This window comes from Vipera berus (assembly GCF_964194415.1).
Source record: "Vipera berus genome assembly, chromosome: W".
NCBI lineage: Eukaryota > Metazoa > Chordata > Lepidosauria > Squamata > Viperidae > Vipera > Vipera berus.
Window position 1 is genome coordinate 13,390,570 of NC_138210.1, and position 20,655 is coordinate 13,411,224.

Consider the following 20,655-nt stretch of genomic DNA (forward strand, 5'->3'; position numbering starts at 1 on the left):
CATGTAGATGTTGAAACTGCATATTTACATGCTCCATTGCAACATACTATTTATTTAAGAATACCACCAGGATTGACCAATGATAGAGACCATGATTGTTGGGAATTAAAGAAAAGCCTTTATGGATTGAAACAATCAGGCTATGAGTGGAATACATGTTTAGTTAATGAGTTAAGTGCAATAGGTTTTGTAGCCAGTAATGCTGATCCTTGTTTGTTTAGAAGAGAACACAACAGAGCATTATCTTTTCTTTTATTATTCACAGATGATATTGCAATAATAACAAAAACTGAGTTAGAAGCACGAACTATCATTTCAAGATTGGAAAATAAATTTACTATTAGGAATCTTGGAGAAATAAGCCATTATTTGGGGTTAGATATTGTGAAAACAAATAGGGGTTTTAAGGTGTCGCAAGCCAGTAAAATATCTCAGTTATTAAAGAGATACAATATGGAAATGTGTAAGCCAGCAAAAACTCCGATGGCTATGGATTTTAAGGACACTAATGTTGAGAGTCCTGTATTTGATAAGACTATGTACCAATCTTTGTTAGGAAGCCTTATGTATCTTAGTAATTGGACTAGACCTGATATTTCTTACTGTGTAAACCAATTAGCTAGGTACAACAATAATCCAACTGTTAAACACTGGCAATCAGCTAAACGAGTATTAAGGTATTTGAAGCAAACTATTCACTACTCGTTATATCTAGAGCCAAATCGTGAGTTAATCCTCACAGCATATGCAGATGCGAGTTTTGCCTCTGATACAAGCACTCGTAAATCTACTTCAGGGTTGGTTGTAATGTTGGGTGATTCTTTGATTGGATGGAAGTCCATTAGACAAAAACACATAAGCTTATCTACAATGGAGGCTGAATTTTCATGTCTATCAGTGTTATGTACAGAACTGCTAGTGTACAAACAATTATTGTTAGATATGGGTTTAAATGTAAATGATCCATTCATTGTATATGAGGACAATCAAGCTGCAATAAAGATGGCTAACAATGCTGCAGTAAGAACAAGATCTAAACATACTGATCTTCGTTATTTAAATGTCAGACAATGTGTCAAAGATAAATTAATACAGCTAGAGTATTGTTCATCTGATGTAAATATTGCAGACCATTTTATGAAGGTCCAAAGTTCTGTGAAACACAATGCTAATTGTGAAAGAATGTGCATAAGATTGTAAGAGTTATATATTATTTTACCCAAAGGGGAGAATGTTAGGCATATGGTGTTAGCCTACAATGTTGGGTTGAAAATATATTAACCAAGATGTTATGTCTTTAAGATGTTAATTGGCCAATGGGTGTGTAAGTGTTCTCATGGCCATAAGAGGAAGCTAGGAACGTAGCTTCTCTCTCTCTCTGAATTCACTGCTCTCTACTATTACTGTTTTTGCTCTGTTACCTGAACTGTGTATTGACCTCTGCACTGGTAAGAAGACTTTGTATTTGGATTACTTCTTGGACTGTTGCTATTGTGAATGACCTGGACTGTTTATTTTTGACTGTGCATTTTTGTTCTTACACCACCTTAAAGTAAACTACTTTTTGCTTTTACAACTCAGTGTACTCTTGTGTGACTCTTACTGCTCTCAGTACCCTTCCTTGTCTGTGCAACTCTTTGGTAGCACAAGGAGACCTCTGCACAACAAATTCCTTAACAGTTCCCAGACTAGAAGAAGTCCTAGTCCCATAGTTGGGGCAAGGGCAGCTTCCCCACATCCAAAGCCACCAGCTTTAACCTCAAGCCCAGTGCGGAGGAGAAGCCCGGAACATCATCAGTGGTGTGCTAGCCCTGACCGTCATCAGCAACAGCTGTGCATTCCTACATGAACCAAAATGCCAATGCCTACCCAGACCCTGCCGCAATGGTCGATGTCATAGCGGTAAACCTAGAGGATGAGGCATCAGAATGGCTGAATAGCTTGCACAGCGAGCAAGTGCCTGAGCTATGGTACTACAACCTACTCATCCAAGGGCTGAAAGCCAGGTTCGAGGATGAATTCATAGCTCTACGGGCAGAGGACATTCACAAAATAAAAGAGGCAGGCAGACCAGCAAAGGAATATGTGCACAAATTCTGGACACTGGTGGGCCAAACTGAGCAGTGGCCACAAAGATCCCTGGTGCACCATTTCAAGAATGGCTTGGACCAGGTATGTCAAACTTGCGACATCATGTGACGTCACGCGACGTATTGGAAACTTTTCCCAATGCCGAAAATGGGATGGGCACGGTTTCTCCGTGACGCTCCGGCCCACGGGCTGACAGTTTGACACCCCTGGCCTGGACCCTAATCTGTTCCAAGCCTGTGTTTACCATGGAATTCCTGACCAACTACAGGTGTGATACCAGGTGGCAGTGAAGATGGACATCGAGCTGACCCATTATAAGAAGCCGATGATCCCTGGACCTGGACCGAGGCCAGAACAGGCTAGATGACCACCTGCCTGATGAACCCCAGTGACAGGAGCGGCAGAACCTCCAAAACCATCCTCGGGCCCACCAATCAAATGCTTCAGATGTGGCCAGCTAGGTCACCGGGCAGCAGTTTCCCCTGTCCTGTTCCCGTAGCAAAGCGGCTCACCCCCACCAGAGAAAAGAAAATTAAACCAGCCATCTGCCAGAGAAAAATCAAATTGGATCACTCAGGAACCAGTTGCCCAAGTCACCTCACCTACTCAAGAGAAGGTCAAGACCCCCACCGACCCGTCCACCGCACTGGCTCCTTATGACAGTGATGATGAGTGGGAGAGCAACCTGATGATGAGTCAACCTATTCCACCATTTTCCCTTTCTGCCAAACTTATAGTTCCTAACACAGGAGGTCAAATGGACTTACAGGTACTGATATGCAGGTTCTGAGGTTTTGCTGGTAAAAATACAGGAAACCAGAAGTTGCCTTCAAGCTTTACGTTTTTATTCAGCTGAACAAAAAGACGGGCTCCTCTAAATGAGAACAGAAGTAACAAACATGTTCCCTTTTGGGTGTTTCCCTAAAGATATCGTATGTTCTTGGGTGGGTTAGGACATTGAGTATTTTCCTTGCTGGCCTTTCATGACCCTGCATCCAGGACTTTGCAAGAGCCCAAAGACAGTAGGGCCATCTGCACATTCACAATTGATATTTCCTATACTGTCCCCTAATTCCGCGTCAATATAATCTCCCCTTTCATACTTAGAGCAATGCGCAAAAGTATGAACACGAGATAGGCTTCTGTATTATGCGGGCCACATTGTTGAGGACAGGCAGAGGTGAATAGGGGCAAGCAGTGAATGACACAACAGGATACAAGAACAAGGAATACTACAAAGAGAGTACCAAGAATAATTCCCTAAACCATCCCCATACAGTATCAGTAGAAATCTTCAGATCTTTAGGGTAATTCCTAATTCCTTCCTCCATGAGATGAATGGTATCCTTGTGTTGGATAATATGAACAGAGGGAAAGATAATCCCTATGGTACATGTACCAGATCAGTAAACTGGCAAAGACTTACAGGCAAACTGATCACAAAGGAACCACCAGTCCGAGTCATCAGACAATCTCAATGTATACATGGTTGTACTTTGACAATAAAGGTTCATTCATTCATTAGCAAGATAAATGCCTGGTTCACCTTCCAACCCCTTAGGCATATAAGCAGTAACACCAGACATATAAGTCATGAGTCCCATTGCTGCAAACGAACTACAAAGAGCAGAGGGGACCTTCTTGTAGTCAAGGCCAAAGGTTTGATGACATCTATGCCAACCATCCCACATGCCAGTACTGACCTTCCATGTGACTGTGCAAGGTGTATAGATCCCTAACTTATCTCTGGAAGAAGAACTTTCCTGCCTCAAACACAGGAAGAGTCCAGCCCCTTGTTACATTGGGCATGCTGAAGATGAAGGCTTCCAAGGGTGTAGTTTCCATGGCCAATCCATGTATACCAGTGGGGGATATAAGTGCGCAGATTCAGCAATCTGTTATGTTCAAAAGCTGAATCCATGCTTGCATATCCAGTATATGGGTGTTGGAGCCCCAAGTCCCCAAACAGGGACTGGGAAATTGGGGACCACCTCCCATAATTGAACCTGACCACCGCCCATAATCCCCCCCACAAAAGAGAGCATGGAGTAGGGAAAGAAAAACAAGACAGAGTACTAAAAAAAGAAAGGATGAACAACCCAAACAAAAAAACCAGATGTCAGCCAAGAGAGAGAGAAGTGACACCCGCGATGTAAGTAAGCAGGAAGCCAGCGAGAAGAAATCACCTGTATAGAAGCCTGGCGGACACAGGTATTACAATGACCAAAACGTCCCAGCATACAGATCAGCGTTGGCCCTCAAACAGAAGTTTCAGCCCAAGGTCTTCCTCAGCACCAGGGGCCACAGTCCAAGCAACTCAGTCCTCAGTGTCAGAATGTGGTGAAGAAGAGCGAAGACGAGCGTGACGAATCCAAGCATGAAATCCAGCAACCTTGACCACCATGTAGGTAGCGAGAAGAACAACGAAGGGCCCTGTCCAGCAGTCAGCTAAAGGGCCAGAAGCAGTCCAGGATGTGACAATCACCCAAACACCAGGAAGGAAAGGATGGAGTGGATGATCCACCCCTGGACGATGGAGGGCTTGAACAGCTTGAGAAACGGAAGAAACATCATTAGCAAGAGAGTGTATACATCCTCTGAGGGCCTGGTCTCCAACAACAGGGAGGGAAGTGGATAAGGCAAATGAGAAAGAAAGGGCTGACCATACACCATCCTAAAAGGAAACAGGCCTCCCCATGTGTACTGAAGACTGGAGCCTATAGGACAGATGAAACCACCAAACAATACCCAGGGCCTGAATTTCCTGCTGGATAATGGCAGGGAAAGGTCTCATTCCCTCCAGAGAAAGCATCCACAAAAACTTGCAAGTAGCTAAAACCCCACGTCCATGGCAACTCAGTAAAATCAAATTCCCCAAAACTAGCAGGATCCTGGCCAGTCCCAAGCCTCCCCAAGGGGAATTTAATAATTTCCACAGGTCATTACATCCACAAATCACACATCGCCTGATCATTGTGAGGGCCCTGTTATAGATCCCTGTTATAGTCCATTATAAGAAACTCAGCCATGGCCTTGTAACCCCAATGAGTGCTGGCATGCAAGTTTCGTAAGAGGGCCCATATTGCATGTTTTGGGAGAAGGCACTTCCCATCCTTCTCCAGCCTACATCCACGATAAACAGCACCTAGTTCAGAAGCTCTGTGCCCATCCAGTGCATATATGTTGGAGCCAGCACAGGCAAACGTGAGGGTACAAGTGCACCCATATACCAAGGGGACAGCGGACCTGAAGCGGCAGACTTTAAGGTCCGGTTGGCCAAGGCACTTCCTCTTCCATGTACAGTACCAACCCTAACATGGGCCTTCACATGCATGACCCGTCCAAATTTAATAGGAGCGGTGATTGAACCACACTCCATCTATAATGCCCCACGTGCACGTATAACACAAACCTTCCCACAAATTTACTGTCTATAAATATATTAACCGCACCTTCTGACTTTTCAAGGCCCTCATCAAGGCAACGAGTTCAGCTTCCTGAGCTGAAGTATTTGCAGGGAGAGCTGCTGCTTCCACTATCTGGTCCAATGTGACCACAGCATAGCCAGCTAGCCTTTCTCCCTGTCCCATAAAACTGCTGCCGTCTGTATACAGGTCCCTGTCCACTTCCTCCAATGGCGGGTCAGGTAGATCTGGCCGGTGAGAAAATACTTCTGTAATAGTTTATACACAATTATGATCACTATCCAGTTGGGGTAGAAAGGTTGCTGGATTGAACCTGCTACTGCACTCTATATGAATTTGTGAGTTGTCAAGGAGTGCTATCTGATACCGTTCCAGTCAGGAGGCTGTAAGCCAATGGCCCCCCTTGGATGCTAACAAATCCTGAATGGAATGGGGTGATTCCACTGTGATAGGAGCCCCAAAGGTTAATTGTTCAGCAGCCCCAAAAGAAGAATGGCACTGCAGCCACCCGAAGGCACGCTGGCCATCCTTCAGCAACAGGATCCAATTGTTTGGAAAAATAGGCTACAGGGTGAGACTAGGTACCAAGGGTTTGAGTAAGGAACCCAGCAGTCACCACTTTACTTTTAGCCAAATACAAGGGGAATGGTTCAGTGACAGCAGGAATGCCAAGGGCCGGAGCACTGATTAAAGCAGTTTGAATGTTATCAAATGCCACCTGACAATCCTTGTTCCTCACAAAGGGTTCTTTATCCATGCCTGTAGTGGCCTGATATAGGGGCTTAGCCATTAGAGCAAAGATGGTGGCTTGTAATGTAGCAAGCAAATACATCCTAAAAGAGCATAGGGCAGTCTGAAAGGGAAAGAAAGATGAGTAAGGCCAATACCACCCATAAAACATTCCAAAGGGTCAAGTATTGCAGCTGACACAGAAGGGCCATTGGCCCCAAAGACCTGAAACATTTGCGAGGAAGGGTCTCCAAGGGGCTTAATTAATACTGAATGTGACGCTCCTGTACCAACCAAAAAGGGTATTGTTCTTCTCTTACTTTGACTTGTATCAGGGGTGAAGAGGAAGAATCATCCATAAAGGCAGGGAGATAAAGTCTCCAGCCCCTCAACCCACCCCCCTTTCTATCCAGAGCATGGTTGAGGAACAGTACCCTATAGGACAGTTAAGAAGGGAACATAAAAGACATTCCCTGCTCCAGTGGCCAAATGTCATGCATATACAACACCGGTCCTGTCCCAGGGCAAAAGACTGCAGTGGGTGGTCTGTGGGTGCCTGGAATCTGGGTGACATCATCCCATTTCTCTCTTGAAGGGCCCCTACCACTCCTCACCATCCTCTTCTGCAAGTCCCACTTTCTCCCCCTTCCACTAGGGCAGGGCTTGGTGGCCAGGGAACCTTGGCCCTCTTGTGACTTGTGGACCTCAGTTCCCAGAATCCCTGAGCCAGCATGGATGAAAAAGTAGAAAACCTAGCCCCAGAAACCAACTATTACAATACAAAAGGCTGCTGCAACCCCCCCTTCTCTCAGGAAAGGCAAGCCGAAAAATAAAAGCACCAGGGAAGAGGTTTTTTTGTCTCCCCTCTCTCTTCCTCCCCCGCCTGCCACAGTTAACAGTCCTGGTCAGACAGCCAAGAAACATGAAGGAAAAGATAAGCATTAACCATGAACAAACCAACAGAAAGCTGACAGGTCTGCCCTCCACACACAGAAAAACCAACAACAGTATTAACCCCAAACACACCAGGACCTATGACAAGACAGAGACAAAGACAAGACAAAAACTGCATCAAAAGTTATTCCCATCCCTGGGCGATAGGAGTAATCAATCCAACTGAAAGGTGGGGGGGGGGAACCAAGCTAGGAAATTAAGAAGAACAAACTTCTTATTTATCTTTAGTTTACTTTTCCCTCTTAAGTCTAAGCTACTCACTGTCCCTTTGTTCTACAGCCAGGGCTTTTTTTGTCATAGAATGCCCAGAACGGAGTCCTGGCACCTTTTTTTTTGGATGGAACCTTGTAGGGTAGGCAAGGCGGGTTGTGTGACGTGTGTGAGTTCCGGCACCTTTTTGGTTTTGTTTTGTTTTTTACAAAAAAGCACTGTCTACAGCAAGGAAATGCACATCCTCTTTTTTCCACATTTCCTGCTTTTTCTGCAGCTGCAGGAATTGTATCCAGGGAGGAAATAAAATGCTTGCTCATGTTATTTGTCCTACAACTGACACGATGCATTGTGTTTGCATAAGAGTTTTGGGGGTGTATTCTCAAATATTGTAACTGATATTGTATCCCAAAAGCAGTACAATGGGGGGAAAGGTTGAAAAGCCGCGCACCAGGGCACCTGTTACAGAGCTTAAGCCAGCAAAACAATACTGTGTTATTGTTTTTCACCCTTTTCAGCCCACCTGGTTATCACTTCTGGCCATGTCATGTAGGCTTTATACGCTCCTTCCAACAACTTGTCTATTATCACCTGAAGTCCCCTCCACCTTCTGTAATTCACACTTAACATCTGGAGCACTCAAGGAAGTCACTGGTACTTTCAGCTGGCAACTGATGAACATCATAAATTATGCCCACATTTCCTGTTTAGGGAGGGAAATCTGCAATGCAGTGACAATAATATCTTGGAAACCTTTAAGTTGCAGATCAAGGACCCTCCTTCCTTTTAGTAGCATTGCCTACCAGATGCCCCTCCTCTGTTGTTAAAAAGACATCCAGCATGGTTAGTTAGTAGACAGAACCAATTCAGAATATTTGTGTGGGGTGTCAGTGTAAGAACCCAATCAGTCCTCCCGTACATAAAGATCAGATGTGGAGAAGGGAGTATGAACCAGGACCTCATCAGTGTCCCCCCTCCTAACAGCTACCTGCCCTGTGAGGGAGTAGATCCCCTCATGGGTGGTGGAGCAGAAGCTAAAGCAGGAAAAGGCAGTGCCGTGGAAGGTCACCACAGCCCACAGGCTCTAAGCACCTGCTTATTCACATGTAAGGTCCAGAAAAACAAAAAAACAAAAACCACAAACCTCAAACCACACACCACTCACAACCCGTTGGAGCACGAGAGTACAAGATTAATGCCCCTTGATTTCTAGGTGCCCCCAGAACCCCCAAAAAGAGGGGGGGCTAGGTGTGGCTGGCATTAATCCTTCCGCCCAGCTCTGGTCAATGGTGGGAAATAATTCAAGGAAACAGACACACGTTTACACACACACACACCAAGCAAGCCAGTGCAACAAAGTAATGTATATCTGTGTATCCTACCTTATCTTCAGCCCTCCTGAGTACGCAGGAATCAAGTAAAAGGCAACCAAAAAGAAGAAAAAAACTGGTTCCTGTTAAAACCACAATGAAGAGTCAAGAAGTGGGGGCACTGCCAGGAAATCCTGGAGTGCACTCGGTGCCTTCCCCTTTCCTGAGCCTCCTTAGGACCAACCAAGCACCTCTCCTGGCTGGCTCACCAAAAATGATATGCAGGTTCTGAGGTTTTGCTGGTAAAAATACAGGAAACCAAAAGTTGCCTTCAAGCTTTACATTTTTATTCAGCTGAACAAAAAGACGGGCTCCTCTAAATGAGAGCAAAAGTAACAAACATGTTCCCTTTTGGGTGTTTCCCTAAAGATATTGTATGTTCTTGGGTGGGTTAGGACAGGGCTTTTCAACCTTTTCACCCATTGTACCACTTTTAGGATATGGCAACATCCGAGTACCACCAGTTGCCTAGCAGGGTTTCAAAAACGTGATGACCAAAAAAAAAGGAAAAAAGTGATGAAGTACAGGTAGTCCTCAACTTACAACAGTTCACTTAGTGACTGTTCGAAGTTACAATGGCACTGGAAAATGTGCTTCTCAAGCCAGAGCCAAGCAAGTCACCTGCCTGCCTGCCCGGCAGTGCTCTTCCTCCTGTCCGAGGTTTTCATTGTTGTGAGCATTTCTGTTGTGGATTGGCAGCAGGGGTGTGTGTGTGTGTTGGGGGGTATTTGGTTTTATTCACCCCGTCTGCTGGGTGGTTGCAGCAGGTTTTGGTCTCTTCACATGATCCTGGGACACTGTGACCGACATAAATATGAATCAGTTGCCAAGCATCTGAATGTAAATCACAAGACCATGGAGATGCTGCAACATTCCAGCTGATCAGCGCTGCTTCTGGGCTCAGAAGCGCCAGGATCAGCGCCGAGCTCCAGCTGGAGCCTGGCTCTGATCCTGGTGATTCCACTGAGCCCTGACAGACCCGAAGAAGTGCTGGTCCTGGCGCTTCCGCTGAGCCCTGACAGCCCTGCAGCTCCAGCCATCTCTCACTCAGGCGTATGCGGTGCTGCCACCGGTTCAGCTCATTTCCCTCCCCTGCTACCACTTTTCTAGGATGGTCGCGTACCACCTGCCAGGTGCCAATGTACCACAGGTGGTACCCGTACCACTGGTTGAAAAGCCCTGGGTTAGGACATTGAGTATTTTCCTTGCTGGCCTTTCATGACCCTGCATCCAGGACTTTTCAAGAGCCCAAAGACAGTAGGACCATCTGCACATTCACAATTGATATTTCCTAAAAAAAAGGTAAAGGTAAAGGTTCCCCCGCACATGCGTGCTAGTCGTTTCCGACTCTAGGGGCCGGTGCTCATCTCCGTTTCAAAGCCGAAGAGCCAGGGCTTGTCCGAGGACGTCTCCGTGGTCATGTGGCCGGCATGACTAGACGCCAAAGGCGCACGGAACGCTGTTACCTTCCCACCATAGTGGTCCCTATTTTTCTACTTGCATTTTTATGTGCTTTCGAACTGCTAGGTTGGCAGAAGCTGGGGACGTGGTGGCTCAGTGGGTTAGGACGCTGAGCCTGTCGATCAGAAGGTCTGCAGTTTGGCGGGTCGAATCCCGAGTGCCGCGTAACAGAGTGAGTGCCTGTTACTCATCCCAGCTTCTGCCAACCTAGATATTTCCTATACTGTCCCCTAATTCTGCGTCAACAGTACTAGTAGACTTGGGGTGCTCACGATGCATTATCAGCCTGTCGATTGCTCTCAAACTGGGCATTCAGGTGAGATTGCTCTCCAAACCCATGAAATTTGAACAGGAAGATGGGTCTTTGATGGGAGGAACTTTAATCACCCACCTAACGGAGCCAGTGCAGCTAGAAATAGGTGAACATTGGTAATTCATCCGATTTGTGGTGGCTCCAAAAATGACTGAAGCAGTGATTCTCGGTCTAGCTTGGTTAGACAAGTGGAGACCCTTTCATCATGGTTCCAACAGATGAAACTCTTCAAAGAACTTTGAGGCATTGTTTACCTTAAAGAATCTTTATTTGAGTAGCGTGACATTGGCACGTACATGATCAAAGCCAAAATCTGAATTCTCCTCCCCTAAACACGCGGTGGCTCAGTGGGTTAGGATGCTGAGCTTGTCGATCAGAAGGTCGGCAGTTTGGCGGGTCGAATCCCGAGTGCCGCGTAACAGAGTGAGTGCCTGTTACTCGTCCCAGCTTCTGCCAACCTAGCAGTTCGAAAGCACGTAAAAATGCAAGTAGAAAAATAGGGACCACTACGGTGGGAAGGTAACAGCGTTCTGTGCGCCTTTGGCGTCTAGTCATGCGGGCCACATGACCACGGAGACGTCCTCGGACAAGCGCTGGCTCTTCGGCTTTGAAACGGAGATGAGCACCGGCCCCTAGAGTCGGAAACGACTAGCACGCATGTGCGGGGGAACCTTTACCTTTACCTTTAAACACATAATATCAAAGCACAAATCCCTACTCTAATTAACCGTCATAAATCACATTCTCCAATTAGTTTGAAATGCAGATCTTCCATCCAGTTCTCCAACCGGCCATTTCTTATCATCTCTTATTTCAAACAACTTTGAAAAAACACTCTACTATTAGGTGGTTATGTCTAACTAATTCCCATAGACATTCTTCCTCCTCCCCCCACCCCAGCACCATCTAATTCTAACTCTAAAAGTAACACACAAGTTAAGGGGAAAATGGCTGCATTTTCATATATTGTCAAAGCAAGAACATCCAATGTTAGCAGCGTTGACACCTTTATTTGGTAGGAAAAAGGGATGAGGACCTGAGATTGCCCATAGGGCCATCTCCCCCCAGTTCCTCCTCTGACGTTAGCAGTGAGATGGAGCCACCAGCCGATACAATAAAAATTGCCACCATCCCCCTCCCAGGAGAGCCACTCATTCCCAGCGAATATTGAGACTTGGCAGAAGTGTTCAGCAAAAAGGAATGTGATGTTCTGCCACCCCACAGGCCAAATGACTGCGTCACTGAAATTCTACCAGGAGCTATACTGCCAAAACCGAAAATGTATGCCATGACCCCCCTCTCGAGGTGGAGGAAATGCGGCAATACATCAACAAGAATTTGGCCAGAGAATTCATAGAGCCAGCCAAATCCAAAGTAGTGGCCCCAGTATTGTTCAGGGAAAAGAGAGATGGGTCACTCAGGCACTGTGTTGATTTTAAGGGGCACAACTGTGTGAGTGTGGAGAATATGCACTCCCTTCCTCTAATGAAAGACTTATTAACCCACCTGGCAAAGGGGGGGATTTTTACCAAATTAGATCTAAGAGAGGCGTACTACCATGTGAGAATAAAAGAAGGCGATGAATGGAAAACTGCTTTTAACAGCCTTTGGGTAGCTATCAGTTCAAGGTTATGCCATTCGGGCTACAAGGTACTCCCGCTATGTTCATCCAGCTGATTAACCAGGTGTTACACAATCACCTGTACAAAGGTGTTTTGGTGTATCTTGATGACATCTTAATCTATACAGAGACTATGACAGAGCATATAAGCTTAGTGCAAGACATGCTGAAAAAACTGCTAAATGCTAAGCTCTACATCAAACTCTCAAAATGCGAATTTCATCAGATGTGCTTGGATTACTTAGGCTATAGAATTTCCAGCAAAGGCATCAAGATGGATCCAACAAAAGTGAAGGCTGTTATTGAATGGCAACCTCCAAAAACACGAAAGCAGTTACACAGCTTCCTGGGATTTGCAAACTTCTACCGTCAATTCATTCCTTCATTTGCTGAGATTGTTTTACCCGTGACAGAACTGTTAAAAACTGGCAAAGAAGTGGGGAAGCCGCAAACTGGACAGCCACTGCAATGGACTATGGAATATCAAACCGCTTTTGAGAACTTAAAAAGACTTTTTGCTGCTGAGCCAGTCTTAAAGCACTCCTACCCAGAGGAACCATTTGTGATTCAAGCCGATGCCAGCGATGTAGCTGTAGGGGCAGTACTCTTACAAAAAAAATCATAGCGGGATTTTAAAGCCCTGTGCTTACACTTCAAATAAATTCACTGACACAGAAGGGAGATGGGCCATTTGGGAGAAAGAAGCCTTTGCAATTAGATGGGCTTTACTGATGTGACGTCATTTCCTAGAGGGGAGCAAGGTGCCTTTTGAAGTATGGACTGATCACAAAAACCTAGAGGCATTGAAAACTCCCTGTTAACTATCCCCCAAACAAGTACACTGGGCACAGTACTTTAATCATTTTGTTGTTGTTGTTAGCTGCGAAGTCGTGTCCGACCCATCGCGACCCTATGGACAACATTCCTCCAGGCCTTCCTGTCCTCTACCATCTTCTGGAGTCCATTTAAGCTCACGCCTACTGCTTCAGTGACTCCATACAGCCACCTCATTCTCTGTCGTCCCCTTCTTCTATTGCCCTCGATCTTTCCCAGCATTAGGCTCTTCTCCAGTGAGTCCTTCCTTCTCATTAGGTGGCCAAAGTATTTGAGTTTCAACTTCAGGATCTGGCCTTCTAAAGAGCAGTCAGGATTGATCTCCTCTAGGACTGACCGGTTTGATCGCCTTGCCGTCCAAGGGACTCGCAGGAGTCTTCTCCAGCACCATAGTTCAAAGGCCTCAATTCTTTGGCGCTCAGCCTTTCTTATGGTCCAACTTTCACTGCCATACATTGCAACTGGGAAGACCATAGCCTTGACTATACGCACTTTTGTTGACAGGGTGATGTCTCTGCTTTTTAGTGTGCTGTCTAGATTTGCCATGGCTTTCCTCCCCAGGAGCAAGCGTCTTTTAATTTCTTGGCTACAGTCCCCATCTGCAGTGATCTTGGAGCCCAGGAAAATAAAATCTGTCACTACCTCCATTTCTTCCCCATCTATTTGCCAGGAATTGAGAGGGCCAGATGCCATGATCTTGGTTTTCTTAATGTTAATCATTTTAATTGCACCCTTAAATATATACTGGGTGGGGGGGGGGTTTCTTAGCTGATGCCCTATCTAGATTACCCCATTATAAAAACCAGCGTGAGCAGGTCATTGATTCCATTATGTCGCCACCACAAGTTATTTCTCACATAACCCCCCAGAGACCCCAGTCTGTAAAATCTCCTAGCCCTGACGATCCGTTAACAAAGAAGTTAAAACAAGAGCTGATCAATGATCAATGGTTTAAGGACAATCAAACCCTTCTTACCCATAGGGATGGATTGGCTTACAAGGGGGGGGGCGGAATTATATTTCCCTGAATCACTCAGACTCTAAGTGCTCCAGCGCAGCCATGATGTAAAACAGGCTGGCCACTTTGGTTACTTGAAAATGCTGCATTTAATTTGGAGAAAATTTTGGTAGCCAGGATTAAAGAAAGATGTGGAGAACTAAGTAAAAAACTGTGCAGTCTGTGCTAACATGAAAAGAATTCAAGGGAAGCCCCCTGGACATTTACAGCTTGTTGCTGATCCTTCCCAACCACAGGAAGAGATCTCTATGGACTTCATTGTCGAGTTACCTGAAAGCAGAGGAAATACGGTAATATGGACTGTGATTGATCTTTTTTCAAAATAGGCTCATTTCATTGCCTGCTCCAGCCTCCCGTCAGCCCAGAAACTGGCCAAGATGTTCCTTAAACATATTTACAGACTACACGGTGCACCAAAGTGAGTGATTTCTGACAGGGGGGTGCAATTTACAGTTAAATTCTGGAGAATTTTTCTAAAAATAATTGGCTCAATGCAAGGACTGTCATTGGTTTTTCACCTGTCTACAAATGGGGTGGCTGAAAAAGTGGATGCAATGGCAGACCAATATCTTAGGTGCTATGTGGATTACCAACAAATGAACTGGACTGACCTCTTCCCTTTCGCTGAAGTGGCTTAAAACAACACTGTCCACAGTAGCACCGGATTCACGCCTTTTAAAATCGCCACTGGAAGGGACTTCATCCCAATGCCTGAATACCCCCAAGAATGGGCTTCTGGTTCCAGATTTCGGTGCAGCCAGACGTACAAAGGAATTGCTCCTCACATCGCCTGGATTTCTTCATTGGGGGGCCCCTGTAAAGGAGTCGAAAGACACCCTGGAGGGGTGATGAGTGGGGGAGAGGTCTCTCCAGTCAGCGGTAGAAGGATTTTTGGACTGACCTTGACATTAAGATAAAAACCTGAAACAGCTGTAGATGAATTTGGCTTAGACTTGTAGAAGTGGACACTTACTGATTTTTGTTTGAAAAATAGCCTCCACCAACGACTATTTATAATTATTACAAAATGGAGAAGGATCAGCCACAAACCTCGCTTGACTATAACCTTATACTTGAAACAATCTACAGAGTCACTGAGATGTCTATGTCCAGATTTAATAATTTACATGCCAACCTTAAGTCACAAATTGAAACCCAGACTGCAACTAAAGAATTTACACTTCAGAATATAACAAAATTGGAAGATATTACTATTGAGACAGAGGAATATAAGCAACAACAACGAAGTACTGAAAAAACTAATATCCAAAACCTGACTTTACTCAAAGAACCTACTTCTTCTTCTTCTTCTTCTTCTTCTTCTTCTTCTTCTTCTTCTTCTTCTTCTTCTTCTGCTTATTATTATTATTATTATTATTATTATTATTATTATTATTATTATTATTATTATTATTATTATTATTATTATTATTATTATTATTATTATTATTATTATTATTATTATTATTATTATTATTATTATTCCAATATTACAGAAGTATCTTTAAAAAGCAACGTGGTATCTGGGTTACAATAGTTACATTTCAGACAATACATATTATTACAAATCTCCAAATTGTTGTAACCAATACTTCCTCTCTCTTATTTCCTTTAATACATACTATCTCTTATCTAAATTAACATACTTCTCATTGCTATCCATCAATCATTTAATAGTTTTCTTATATTTGTCAATACTTTACTATATTTTACAGGTGAAACTCAAAAAACTAGAATATCGTGCAAAAGTTCATTTATTTCAGTAACGCAACTTAAGAGGGGAAACTAATATATGAGATAGACTCATTACATGCAAAGCAAGATAGTTCAAGCCGTGATTTGTCATAATTGTGATGATTATGGTGTACAGCTCATGAAAACCCCAAATCCACAATCTCAGAAAATTAGAATATTACATGCAATCAATAAAACAAGGAGTGTACATAGAACAATATCGGACCTCTGAAAAGTATAAGCATGGATATGTACTCAGTACTTGGTTTGGGCCCCTTTTGCAGCAATTACTGCCTCAATGCGGCCTGGTATGGAAGCTATCAGCCTGTGGCACTGCTGAGGTGTTATGGAAGGCCAGGAAGCTTCAATAGCGGCCTTCAGCTCTTCTGTATTGTTCGGTCTCATGTCTCTCATCTTTCTCTTGGCAATGCCCCATAGATTCTCTATGGGGTTCAGGTCAGGCGAGTTTGCTGGCCAATCAAGCACAGTAATCCCACGGTCATTGAACCAGGTTTTGGTGCTTTTGGCAGTGTGGGCAGGTGCCAAGTCCTGCTGGAAAATGAAGTCAGCATCCCCATAAAGCTCGTCTGCGGAAGGAAGCATGAAGTGCTCCAAAATCTCCTGGTAGACGGCTGTGTTGACCCTGGACTTAATGAAGCACAGTGGACCAACACCAGCAGATGACATGGCTCCCCAAATCAACACAGACTGTGGAAACTTCACACTGGACTTCAAGCATCTTGCAGTGTGTGCCTCTCCATTCTTCCTCCAGACTCTGGGTCCTTGGTTTCCAAATGAGATGCAAAAGTTGCTCTCATCAGAAAAGAGGACTTTGGACCACTGAGCAACAGACCAGGTCTGTTTTTCTTTAGCCCACGTAAGACGCTTCTGACGTTGTTTGTTGTTCAGGAGCAGCTTGACAAGAGGAATACGATATTTGAAGCCCATGTCCAGGATCCGTCTGTGTGTGGTGGCTCTTGATGCACTGACTCCAGCCTCAGTCCACTCCTTGTGAAAGTCCCCAACACTTTTGAATGGCCTTTTCCTGACAATCCTCTCCAGGAAGCGGTCATCCCTGCTGCTTGTGCACCTTTTTCTTCCACACTTTTCCCTTCCACATAACTTTCTGTTAATGTGCTTTTTTTATTAAAGAGTTTTACAAAAGAAATTTACAATACATATCCCCAAAACCCACCCACCCCAAACCACCCCCCTTCCCCCCCACTTCCCAGAGCTGAATACAGGGTTATAGATATAATAATCATATTCTAACTAAAATTATCCATTATAAAATTAACCAAATTCATAATGTGCTTTAACTCCCCTTTAACATAGATACATTCAAATTATTAAAAACATAATAATAATAACTTAAACAAAAATATAATCAATACTAATACTAAAATTAATAACAATATCCCTCTAAAATCTACTCATAAGCTAAGTGGAACTTTTTAGTCCCATATTTATTCTGAATATAATCTATCCAACTTCTCCAAACTGAAATATATCTTTCTTGTGAATGATCCTTCAAATAAGCAGAAATCTTAGACATTTCTGCAAGATTCGATACTTTAAGTACCCATTCTTCTATAGTAGGCAAACTATCCTTCTTCCAGTATTGTCCCACCAGTAACCGTGCTGCTGTTATCAAATTCAACATCAGATTGGTTTCTTTAGTATCACAATCTACAACAATACCCAATAAAAACAATTGTGGAGAGAACTTTATCTTTTTCTTAAATATCTTTTGAATGTTCCACCAAATTTTAATCCAAAAAGCTTTTATATTTCTACAAGTCCACCACATATGAAAATAGGTGGCATCTAAACTACCACATCTCCAGCATTTAGACTGTAGGTTAGGATACATGTTAGACAACTTTTTGGGATCCAAATGCCATCTATAAAACATTTTATAAAAATTTTCTCTTAAATTTTGAGCCTGAGTAAATTTAACATTTCTAACCCAGATTACCTCCCAAGTATCCAACGGAATTGGTTCCTGGATATTTTGTGCCCACTTTATCATACAATCTTTACCTAATTCCGTTTCCGAATCCAATTCAATTAAAACATTATATATCCTCTTTATATGCGCACGATTTAAATCTCTAATTTGTTTCACTAAGTTTTCATCTGTAGTTGTGATGCCAACCTTCTGATCCAGCTTCCACCTAGCTTTCAATTGGGTATATTGAAACCAAGAGTAACTTATGTTTTCTTGTTTTAACTCATCTAATGATTTAAGTTGCCAATTATTCCCTTCCAATCTAAGTAATTCCTTATAGGAAAACATATCCAAACTCACTCCCATAGATATGCCTTCTATCGCGTGTCCAGGAATTCCCCAAATCGGTATTTTATAATTTAACTTATAATAATACTTTTTCCAGACACGCAGCAAGGCACGTCTAAGAATATGAGATTTAAAAGCCCTGTCCACCTTTTTATCATAAAGCAAATATGCATGCCATCCATATAACAAGTCCCAACCCTCAAGGTAAAGTATTCTTTTATTAGTTAAATTAAGCCAATCGCTAACTCATGTCAAAACCACCGCATCATAATACAATTTCAAATTAGGCGCCTTGAGTCCCCCTCTTTCCCTAGCATCTTGCAAAATCTTAAATTTGACTCTTGGTTTTTTCCCCGCCCAAATAAATTTATTAATACCCTTCTGCCATTCATCAAGGTTGGCATCCTTTTTCAATATAGGTATCATTTGAAACAAAAAAAGAAACTTGGGCAGAACATTCATTTTAACAGCTGCAATTCTTCCCAATAGAGATAATTGTAATTTTTTCCAATTATTTAAATCCTTTTGTATCTTCAACCATAGTGTTTCATAGTTATTCTTATATAATTTTGCATTTGAAGCTGCAATATACACTCCCAAATACTTAACCTTTTTTACTATTTCAAAACCTGTTAATTTGATTAACATTTCCCTTTCACTCATAGTCATATTCTTAGACAATATCTTGGTCTTATTACTATTTACCTTAAACCCAGAAACCTTACCATACTGAGTTATAATTTCCATCAAATCTATAACCGATTGTATCGGTTGAGATAATGTCACAACCAAGTCATCAGCAAAAGCTCTCAATCTATAATCATTCTGTTTTATTTTAATTCCCTTTATCATAGAGGACTCTCAAATTTTAATTAATAAAATCTCTAATGTTAAAACAAACAATAATGGTGATAGGGGGCATCCCTGTCTTGTACCTTTTTCAATTTTAAACGTCTCTGTTAACCCCCCATTAATTATAATTTGTGCAGTTTGTTGTTGATATATAGCTTTAATAGAATGTAAGAATCCTTCTCCAAAATTCATTTCCTCAACAACTCTCAATAAGAATTGCCAATTCAATTGATCAAAAGCTTTTTCTGCATCCAAAAATATCAATGCTGCAGGGACTTGGTTGTTCTTATCCAAATATTCAAGCAAATTTACAATTTGTCTTACATTATATTTCATATACCTTCCAGATATAAATCCCGATTGATCACTATGAATCATTTGCTTTAAAACTTGCATTAATCTGTTAGCCAATACTTTAGCAAAGATCTTATAATCTGTATTCAAAAGTGATATAGGTCTATAATTTTTAGGTTGAGTAAGGTCTTGATCCTCCTTCGGAATCAATGATACAAAGGCTGTCCTCCAAGATGGAGGAACTGCTCCTCCAGTCTGAATTTCATTAAACAACATCTTTAAAGGTTCAATCATTTCAACCAACAACATTTTATAATAAATTGCTGTTAATCCATCTGTTCCCGGGGCCTTGCCAACTTTCAACTGTTTAATAGCTAAAGAGATTTCCTCTGATGTTATTAAGCGATTCATCTCAAGTTGTTGTTCTTTTGAGAGTCTAGGAAAATGTGCTTCCTGTAAATATTTATCTATATCTAAAGCTTGTATGTTTTCTCTAGAATATAATTTCGAATAAAAATCTAAAAAACTCCTCTTAATCAACTTTTGTTGATAAACTTCTTTTCCTTGATATTCTATTTTATCTATAATATGTAATTTCTGTTTCTTTCTTAATTGGTAAGCCAACCACCTACCAGGCTTATTAGCATTACAAAAAGTATTATGCCTAGCATAACGCAAGTTAGTTGCTACTTGGTCAGCCATTAGCATACTAAATTGTTCTTTCAATAAATGTATTGAGGTCCTTAAATTATTATCCAATGGATTCAAAATAAAATCTTTCTCCTTAGATTTAATCTCTTCTTCAAGATCTTTATGTTTTTGCATTTGCTTACGCCTATAAGCATTATTCATATAAATCAAGACCCCTCTCATGTAAGCTTTACTAACATCCCAAACCATTCCCATCGATGTACCTTTATGCATATTTATAACAAAAAATTCTTTCACATGTTCTCTACATTTCTGCAAGTACACCTCATTTGTAAATAAATTTTCATTCAATCTCCAAGATCTTCTATAACCATCTTCAGCAAAAAAAACTCCAACCAACCAGGACTATGATCCGACAATGTCCTGGGAAAAATCTTAACGTTCTTAACCCTAGAGAAAAAATCAGTAGTAATTAAAATAAAATCAATCCAAGAGAAAGATTTATGTCTATCCGAAAAAAAGTAAAACCTCTGTCTTTCATATTCCTTTCCCGCCATACATCTCTTAGCTCCAGATCCTCCTTCAAATCAAAAAAGGCTTTGGGCAATTTCGAATAATTAGAAGGGTTTTTAAAAGATACTTCTTGTCTTCAGATGAGTCCAAAACTCCAATCCAGTCCCCCATCATAATAAGAGATTAGTAATCCAATTCAATTAGTCTTTGATGTAAAAATTTAAAAAACTTTTGCTGTTGTTGATTTGGAGCATATAATCCAATAAGAAGAACTTTCTTTCCTTGT